The sequence below is a fragment of the Amblyomma americanum genome, chromosome 1 (genome assembly GCF_052857255.1).
Source record: "Amblyomma americanum isolate KBUSLIRL-KWMA chromosome 1, ASM5285725v1, whole genome shotgun sequence".
Classification (NCBI taxonomy): domain Eukaryota; kingdom Metazoa; phylum Arthropoda; class Arachnida; order Ixodida; family Ixodidae; genus Amblyomma; species Amblyomma americanum.
Window position 1 is genome coordinate 100379788 of NC_135497.1, and position 10091 is coordinate 100389878.

Sequence of the window (10091 nt, forward strand, 5' to 3'; positions counted from 1 at the left end):
TGGTGCTTCACTCTGTTGCTGCGACGTAATAGCGATTAATCGAAATCATCTATTTATTTTCCTGGGCAAGACATTCATCACTCTCGAATAAGGCATCTTGGTCGTCAATTTAAATGCACAGCTGAGGTCTAAACTTGAACCCACATACAATTACAATTCTGTGCCCGCTTCAGCAGTGCATCCTTAACTAATAAATGGGCATAAGCTATATAAACTACACCTACGGAAAATTTGCGTGCCGAAATCCTCCTTTACTGGGAAAGGATGCATGGGCCGTGTATCACTACTGTGGCCCCTATGCTGTACCGGTATCGCAGTGAAACTCGCGGTGAGGCTCATGTTTTGGGAGTTTCTTTTCCCCTCTCTCTGCTCATTTCTCTATTCCCATGTACCTACTATACGTTCTTGATATATTCAGATCTGACAACTGTTTCAGAACTGTTTCTTTCCTGCATGGCTTAAAGCTAATAAACTGACAATAAATGCTACGAAAACAAAGTACATCCTGTTTAGGTCAAGGCACCAACGCATCACAGATACACGATTACATATTTGCCTCGATAACGCTCTAATTGAGCGAGTTAACGTAACCTTAGACAAGAACCTTAATTGACGCAAACATATTGATACCCAGTGCTCCAAGCTTGCTTCAGCTTGTTACATTCTATATAGAACACGGGGGTTGCTGGACATATCTGTACTAAAGATCATTTATTTTTCTATTTTTATTGTCATTTGACCTACTGCTGCGAGTCATGGGCTAGTACATACAGATCTTACATTCATCAAATTATCTCTTTGCAGAAAAGAGCACTGCGAATAATAACCTACTCGAACAGGTATCAGTCCAGTGCTCCTTTGTTCAATAGGTTACAGATTTTGCAGTGTCCTTTGTTATATAAATGAGAATCGCAATGGTAGTAACATTATACAAAGTAATTAACTGCTTTCAATTAATATTTGTCTGTTGCCTAACAGGAATACTAGAAATGCAAGCAATATTAATTTTAATTACCCTGTAACCCGAAACGCCTATGGTCAGCGCCTAATTCAATATTGCGGGACGAAAGTATGGACTAGTGTACCACTTGAAATCAAAATGGCTAACAATTTCCTGATTTCTATTAAGCGCTTTTACTTTTCGAATATTGGGGGGTTTTGTTTGTTAATTTTTTTATTTCTGCTGTTGAGTGTTGTTCGCTATTACTTTGTTCACTGATCATTTATAACCGAGTCTCATGTTGGTATCCTCTGTTGCTGTAATAACGAATGTGTGCATTGGGCCTATGCTAGCTTCGTCTATTGGCCCAGCAGTTTTTGCAAACGTTTTGTAGTATCTGAAGTGGAAATAAAGAATGCAAAAAAAAAGAAATAATTTTACACATACACGAAAAGAAAACCTTCCGAACGAGTCATGTTGAACGCTCCAGTACTCTTCCGCATTCTGGGCGTTGCTGTCACTTTGAACGAGATGTTGCCGTACGAAGGCAAAGCTGAAGACAATTTTAGCGATAATTTTTCGGCGATGAAAGCGCACTAGGGCTTGTATTTGCGCAGTCAGCTTGGTTAGGTTTGGTCACGTTGGGTTTATGCCCATGCAGGTCATTGCTTTCTCGCAATCACTATCTCTGGGAAGAATTTCCATTTGTACAACGTAATAACCTGTGTCCTCAAATTTCGCAAGGAGCACATTCCAGTCAAAGTCCAAAACAGTGGCTGCGAATAAAAGTAGCGTGAGTATGGTGTACAACGCTTAAGTAGCGACTAATTAGCCACTACCTCTGCTTTGTAAATTCAAAATAAATTCCGCTTGTCGGATTTTCAGGCAAATGGAGATGTCAGTTGCACATGCTATTAACTGAAGTACGCACGTGTGCATACAGTCAATGTGTGCTCATGCTCACAAGCTTCAAAAACAAAAGAGAGAACATGGCGCAATGAAAAGGGATAGGAATCACGCGTTAAAAAGCACCACCATGGACTGAGCACGGCGTTGACTTAGTTTTCATGCGATAGATGGCGCCAGATCACCAGTTGTGCCCCTTGATAACTAGAGTACCCCCCGTTCCCGATGCGTTGTTCGACCCGTTATCCGGCACGTTTATTGTCGCTAATGTACATAGATTGCCTATTTTTGCAACTTGCTCAGAACTCGTGCTAAGGGCAAAAGCACTTTTTTTTATCTCTTTTTAGCGGTGCCTGTGTCGATGTATTTCTGAGTTCTGTTTGATGCGGCAAGGGAACCCGTGCGGGTCTGAAACACTACACGTAGGGTGTCGTTTTGTTTTGTTGTTTCCATTTTGTGTAATTTCGGGGGGTTGTTATTAGTCACGCACAAATCACGTTCAGCTGCATTTTTATGGAATGGTCTCGCAGTCGTCAATGACTCTCTTTTGTTGTTGTCTTTATCATTCGACAAGTGACATGTTAGAGCACGGCTACGCGGAATTACTCAAACGGGTGTTGCAAAGAATAAGTTCCGACTCTTTTAAAGCAAGCGCCCTTGCATCAAACGTTCAACGCTAACAAAGCGTCGTTTTTTCGTTCCAAAACTTACAAACAATGCTCACATCTTCGACGAAGGTACACAGCTCCGCGAGGATGCTACGGATATAGAAACACACTAACGGAGAGCTTCCCTACAACAATATGCCGAAGCACCAGTGTCGAATATGTATACCTAAATCTTAACGCGAAAATGCAATATGCCCGAACCAAACCGTCATTCACACACACCCAGCTTGTTTTGCTGATAAGATTATCAAGCGCGTGATCCTGCTTTTATTACTCGGGTTTCCCTAAAAGAGACAGAATGCGATAGTAGCGCGCCGCATTTCCTAGCCCATCACTGGCTATGCAATGCGACAGCGTTCACATGTGCATTATCTATTCCTCAAGCGATCCGGTCGTGTTTGCAAAAGTTCGAAAGCCGACTTACTCGAGCCGGTCCATCCTCGTCTGTAGCATTATAATACGGCGCGCTTTCCCAGCATGAATGCGATGCCCAGAAAGTTGATACAATGCGATGCGATGCACCATTTGTCGCATTAATGTAAACGCGGCTGGTGGATTTTCAGTGGTGGTTTCCGAGTAATGAGAGCTCATTTACACAATAGAGAGCGGCCGCACTCCTGTCGAAGGCCAGCTAGTTTGCCCGAGAGCGTTCTTTCTACCAAAGCAGCATGCTCTCGAAGCTTATCGTTTAAACAACTGAAAGTTTTCTCTCAGAAGTGTTCCTTTTATTCGTGCTTCGGTACAATGAGTCTGAGCCAGAGCTCTATTTCGGCTGTCGTCCCATAGTTAATTTTTGTGTTCCATATTCTTCAGAAATGTGCCAACTGGTCTAAATGAAGGCACTACTAGCTCAGACTTTTTCATTAGCCCCGAGATTGCATTCTGCTGAATGCTGCCTTCAGCGAAGGCTGCCTAATATGAGGGATCGGAGGTAAATTACAGGCGAATTTCATTGAATTACACTTAATTAGAGCTACATTATATCTATTGCCCTTCGTTTTCCGGTTTTATGCTTTTTACGTCGAAGCACACTGCACGTGCGAACAATTCATGGGTGGCTTGGCTCACCCCTGTCCCTTGCCTGGCCCACAAAGTAGATGGCCATAACGTGCCAACAGTTTTGAGCAAACGGCACCAAATTTGCTCTCGCCAGCTGCTGCCGTCTCCTCAAAACTGTGAAGCAAGATATAGGTCATGTGGCTTGTCTGGTAATTAAATCTGAGAGATGATTTTCTGCGCAGCGGAAGAGAGCAAGTGCATACACGTCCCAAGTGTATCAGATACGCTAGATTGACGGGGAGCGTATAGCTGTTTGCGAATGATATGTCTGCTCAGCTTTCCGCTCACGTGGCCACCTTTCGTACTCTATTACGCCGTTGCGGAAGGTGCGGTCGTGTCGATCGCAACGTCCACCAGCGAGACCACTGAGAGAGCGAGTGCTCAGACCGCACGCGCCCGCACACGTAGGTGCCAGTCTGGTGCCTAATACGGCGTCCAGCTTTCGCCAAAAGCCTGCTAGCGTCAAAGTTGGTTTATTTAATCCAGACGTGTGCGTTCCCCTGTGTGCAAACTTTGCTGCTTTGCAAGCGTGCATGAGGTGAAGAAGAACGCACAGGCACCATGGATGGATGGATGAGGCTGCACCCTTTAAATCGGGCGGTGGTTCAAGCCACCTAGCCATGACTTGTGAAATTTCACTCTTGTCTTGATTTTAGCCACCAATCGGACAACCTTCGCTTGGTTGCTTCTACCCGCTCAAAATCTACTTTTCCTTCACTGTCCTTAAACCCCAATGCTTTGAATAAATCAGGCCCGCTGCTTTCCACTGCGGGGTGAAGCCCTTTACAGAAAAGTATCAAGTGTTCAGCCGTTTCCTCCTCCTCCTGTCCACAAGCACCCCACAACGTGTCTATCTCGTGGTACCTGACCATTTTCCTGGTAACTGGCGCCACCGTGCGGTGCCTTTGTAGGCTGCCCAAATGACACCGAAACGAGACTTTTAGAAATGGTTTCAGCACTCTTCCCCGGTTTGCTGCGGACACGTGCAGACTGCCCGCGGCGGTCTCAGCGGGGGAGCACAGTTGTAGAGGGGAGTCTGGAAGCAGCCGAGGCAGCGCTGGCCTCGACGCAGCGCAGGTGGTTGTTTGAACGTCAGCAGTCCGAGGGCAGTGAAGTGACTCTCCCCGCCGTCACCCAGTGGACGAAACTACAGCGTGAACTCAACACAAACGATGACACATTATACGGAAGTGGAGGCCTTGGAGTATAGAAAGGACTATAGACAGCAAAGTTTTGCTTGTATGTTTTCTGCTTTCAAATGATGGGTACTTTAGGCACTGTTTGGTCCCCAGAAAAACTGTCCGTGTTCCAATCGTCCTTATTAACGATGTTCGTATTAATGGGGCACAGTTTTACAGTCGGCGACAAAAGTTAGGCCGCGGTTTCCGTAAACAAAGCCCATAGCCCTATTATTCACTTTCACAAGTGTGGTCTCCAGCCGCCGGCTAGCAGTAGGGGTATCAGCTTCGTTTGCAGAACACGTGGTTCAGAGACTTTTGTTCCAGACTGTACATGGATCACCATGTGGTTTTCCCCTACGACAGTTAAACAGGTTATAACTGAATTTCTTCTGTCAAGCTGTTGCGGCCTCGGTTTCATTAACCTAACGGTGGCTGTGATGTGCAAGAGGTGTTAAGGTCCCGTGAAACATGAAACAAGTGGAATATAATCGATCGCTGATGCATATTTTTAATTCACTTCAACGCTTAAGCCAGCCTGCTTCATGAGCCGAAATGGAGACAATGTATCACCGATTATATTGCAGTTTATTTCATGCCTAACGTTATGCCTAAACGCCTCTCACATGCCACAGCCGGCTTTCGGTTGACGAAATCAAAACAGCATGACAGAAGAAAATCGATCGTAAATTATTTACCGGTCGTAGGCGAATACCACATGGTGGTCCATGAACCAGTCGCGCCCCGTTAATACGAACACCGTTAATATGGACGATTCGAATTATGGCCAGTTTTTCTGGGGCCAAACTTTTTCCGTGCATTTGTGCCTCATTAATATGGAAATTCGCTGTCTGGACAATGGACAGAATAGAAATGCGCCGAGGCTATTTGGACCCCATGCATTTTCGCCTCGTAATATGGCCAGCCAGGAGAACAAAACCTCTACTGCCCCAATCCATCAGGTACATTTTTTAATGCGCTTTTTTTTCTTCGCCATTTGTTATTACGGACGACTCGCTTTATGGATAGTTTTCTCAGGTACCAAAGTCTCTGTATAAACGAGGCACGACTGCATTCTAATGTCGTGTGCACCATTAGTTAACATGCAACGAAATTAGATGTTTATAGTCCTTTAAGTTGCAGTCGGAAGAAGACAAAGTCGAACAATGGTCTTTCTTTTTTTACAACGAATTATTTTTTTATACCTGTCGCCTGCGATACAACTCTTGTGAATGCCACTCTAAAACGAACAAGCTCTCCTTGCGCTTCTAATACGGGCGAGAGCAGTGCCAGCGCGTTTGTCTCCTTCTTTACTGTTTTGTCCCAATTTTTTATGGGGTCGCTGTTTTTGATCAGCCCTCTTTCCTCCACCTCACCATTGAACCCATTCCCTCTTGATATTCTCCATGAAGAGCCTGATGCACACAATCCATTGTGCGTTTTTTTTTTTTTTTTGCAAAATAACAGGATTAGTCTGGTTTTGCCCCGTGGATTTATCGCTCAGGGCAGGCTTGTGTTGGACGGGGTTGTGTTCCCTAAGAAAGTAGATGTTCTGCATGTGGCTGACAGTTGAGGAAGAAGTGAATACGTCTTCGCAAGCCCACCGCTTTGAAAATATGCATTAGGGAGGTTGCGAGAATTTTTTTTTTCGGCCAGAATCACGCTGCATAATGCGTACACCTTTTAGAGACTCATTGCAGAACTGTCCTCGAGTGCGATTTGTGTGTTCAAGGCGGCTTCAATGAGCTAATGTCGTGCTGGTTTCATATAACGCTCAGTGACGTTAATGATTTCGTCAGTTTATTTTCGCAGTCGCGACCCTACAGCCAGTTGTTACAGCTTTATCATCGCTTGACAGTCTTTTCCGAGTCGCTTTTGCGCGGTCACAGGAAGCCGCCGATGGCTTGGAAGCGTGGCCTGTTCAACTTGCCTGACAGGCGCACTCGATGTTGGAGTAATTACACACTCTGCAGCCTTACCCCTCTGCTACACGAGAAAAGGGAACGGCGGCTGATGCGCTGCGTGCCTTGCCGCTGTGTCCCATCGCCCCCCCCCCCCCCCCCCCACAACTTTTAACATTTTTTTTGCCTCTCTCTTTACACGAATTTCGGCCGCGTGCCGAGCGCCGGCGCCCACGGTGCGAGCCCCGCGGCCGTGATTCAATGTCGTGACGTCAGGAGCGGCGTACCGGGCGCCTCCCCGGGGAGGCGCGCGTTGTGCAGCTTCCCTAATCCGGGCAGCGGCGCGTGCCGCGCCATTTGCTTTTTTGCCGCGCATGCGCACGTGCCGAGCGAGCTCCGGGAATGCGGGGAGGCACGCGCGCGCGCCGTGTAATTGCATGTTTCGGAGGCGCGCGGACCTGCGCCGAAGGAGACGTAATCTCGTCAAGCCGTGCCGACAGGGCGAGTTGAACGTCATCCCGAACAAGGACCAAAAAACTGCCCCGAGGTTCTGGAGGTAGGGGGGCGCGCGAAAGAGAAAGATTATGAAATAAAGAGGGAGAAAAAGAGCGCCCGAAAACGGCGAAAATCGAGTGCGCGTCGCCCGGCAGCGTTAGTTCCAGCGTGTTCCTTAATGGCAGATTAAAGACCGACGCGCGAGTCTCCTCTAGGCTGACGACGCCATGAGGCGAACAGCACGAAAGTAAAGCGTCAAACAGCGCGCGCAGTGTCGTAGTCATCGCAAGCGCGTAGTTCCCGCGGCCATTCCGCTCTTTGTTCGCTGCGCCCTCTCCCGGTGCTCCCACTCCCTCTCTCTCCTTGTCCTCGCTTGACGGGTGACCGAGGCTGGAGGCCTTGTCCGGGGCGTTAAAAATCACAGCCTGCGTTTGCACGCAAGCAAGCTCAGCGTGCGAGCGAGCGGCTGCCCTTCGCTGCCTCCGGCTGGGAACTCGACACTCGGCCGCGGCGGTCCCTTTTTTTTTTCTTTTTCCTTTGGAAACCGAGAGGGCGCAGCGCTCTCCCTTAATGTCCTCCAGCCCCCTTCCCTTCTTCGTCAGCAACTCCCCGCTCCCACAATGCAGACAAACAAGCACGCTCAAAGACATTTTGGCCGCCAAACGGGAGACGAATATAAACGGTTTGGGACAGACACTCAACTCGTACTAGCGACGTGCTTGCTGCGCGCGTGGCGTACAAGCGCTTTCCAGTGCGAGAAAACGCCACAGCAACAAGCAGAGACTACGCATCGCACTTGAAAACCATCCCGAATTCATCTCAAGTTCGCAGAAAGGGCGACAGAGAAAATGTACTTCCACACCACGCTCAAGAAGTCTTCCGAGCGTCATATTACACGAAGTTTGGAAATGAAAATCAGGACTTCGCCTTAGGAGTGCTATTCCATACGAGCAAACAAGATTTGCTGCTAGAGAAAAAAAGTAGGTGCCACTGTGCACTGCGCCGAACAAGACCAAACCAGCTAACCATCAAAAAAATAAAGAGAAACAGGTCAATGCTGCAACAAGGAGTACGCACGCAAATGTGTCAACTGCCGCACACGTCTGCGTTACCTCGCACTGCCAGGCGGCGAATGCTACATCGGGAAAAATAGGGGGACAGGTGTTTAAATGACTGGTAATGAGGACACAATGTACACGCAGTCGTCTATGCGGCAAAGTAACTGATCAAGCCAATCTACCAGACAATATTTCAAAAAGACACAATGATAGGTAACCCGACGGCAGATATCGTACTTAGCAGTGACAAGTGTATGTAGTGAAAGTGGCGGAAGCATTGCTTTCGTCGGATGTCTTCGCTTCTAATTAAACAGTCTTACTGAATCCCACTGCATTTGCACAAACAGCTGAGACATTCACCTGCCAGCGCAAAAAAAAAACGACGAAAATTTATCTTGTGAGCCACAAATAGAGTTTATTGGCAGAGGCATATCAAGTTGGTTTTCAATTTTTTTTTTTAATTTCTTCCTGTCAGAGAGGCCTGAGGTGTGGCGAGCATACGTTCGCGCATGCAACATTTCGTCGCGCCAAAATTATAGCCAGTCACCAAATCCTACCAAAGGATTCTCGGCGGGGCCATGTATCAAATCGGTGTTGAGTACACCTTCAAATCAAGGCTTACAAACTGTGCTATGATTATGGCTGCTTTAAAAAAAAGTTGGAAATTCCTCCTCAGCATAAATGCGCAAAAGTATGCGCAGTCCGGGCCTTGAGCTGCAACGGTGTATTTCATTCTCCACGATAGCCCTATAGGCAAGCGACAAAAGATACGGCAAACAGCACTCGCGAAGACATACCAGGGATGGCGATTATAAGTAGATCTCATATACGATCTCTTGCGCATGTCTTGAGAGCATGTGGCGTGCACCTCAGGTACAGCACTTCGTGTCCAACCTGGAAATTTGAAGCAAGGCGTGCAGCATTTAAAACATACTATTATTTTAGTAATAAACTAAGCCTTCTAATGAATAAGCGTAGAGATCTGGGCTATAGTTGGTTCTGGGTATAATTATGAGACATCATTCCAGCGTACAGAAACACACGGACAAAGAGAGTAGACACCACGAACACCGGTGTTCGTGGTGTCTGCTCTCTTTGTCCGTGTGTTTCTGTACGCTGGAATGATGTCTCATATAATTATACTCCTCTAATGAATGCCACCTTGTCACAAAATTTTAACAAGAAAAGCCAGTGTGGGAGGTCAGTCGCCCAAGTAACTGCGTCAATGTTGCGCGTTTAAGCAAGAATAAGGAAGTAAAACGAAGGTGGAGTCCGTGTTAGTGTTGGCTAAAGTCTAGTAGGACGAGTTAGTTGCAAGAGTAATCGTGATCATGCTTCGAAACCTAGACACAGCAGTTATTTGTGAACACACTCGCAACCTGAGTGAACTGAAAGACAAAACAAAGCAGCCGAAAAGCGAGCGATGAAATATTCAGTAGAAAAACGAAGCCAATTAGTTCGTCTCGGTGCCGACATGTAACGCAGGTTTGCATGTTTATTTACTTTATCTCGCGAATATATCTGCCTTTTTTTCTTTGAACAACAACGACATAGTATTTTGCTTCAATGGGAATACCATCTATCGAAAAATTCGCGTACTGCCTCCGTATCATGTAATTTTGCGGTCGAATAGTATCGAAACTAATCGCAGATTATTTTAATATTAATTGATATATTTTATGCGCTAAAGCTACAACTTGACACAGTGCAGACCTTTGGCGGGGTTTTTAAACGGACATCAAAATCTAGGTCGGAGAGCGGTTTTTTCACTTCGCCACCATCGAAATGAGGCCGGCGCGGCGAGAGCCGATGCAGCGACCCTCCGATTATCGTATACTCTCGTATTGGAACAGCATGTGTAGTTTAATTAAGCGAAAATATGGATG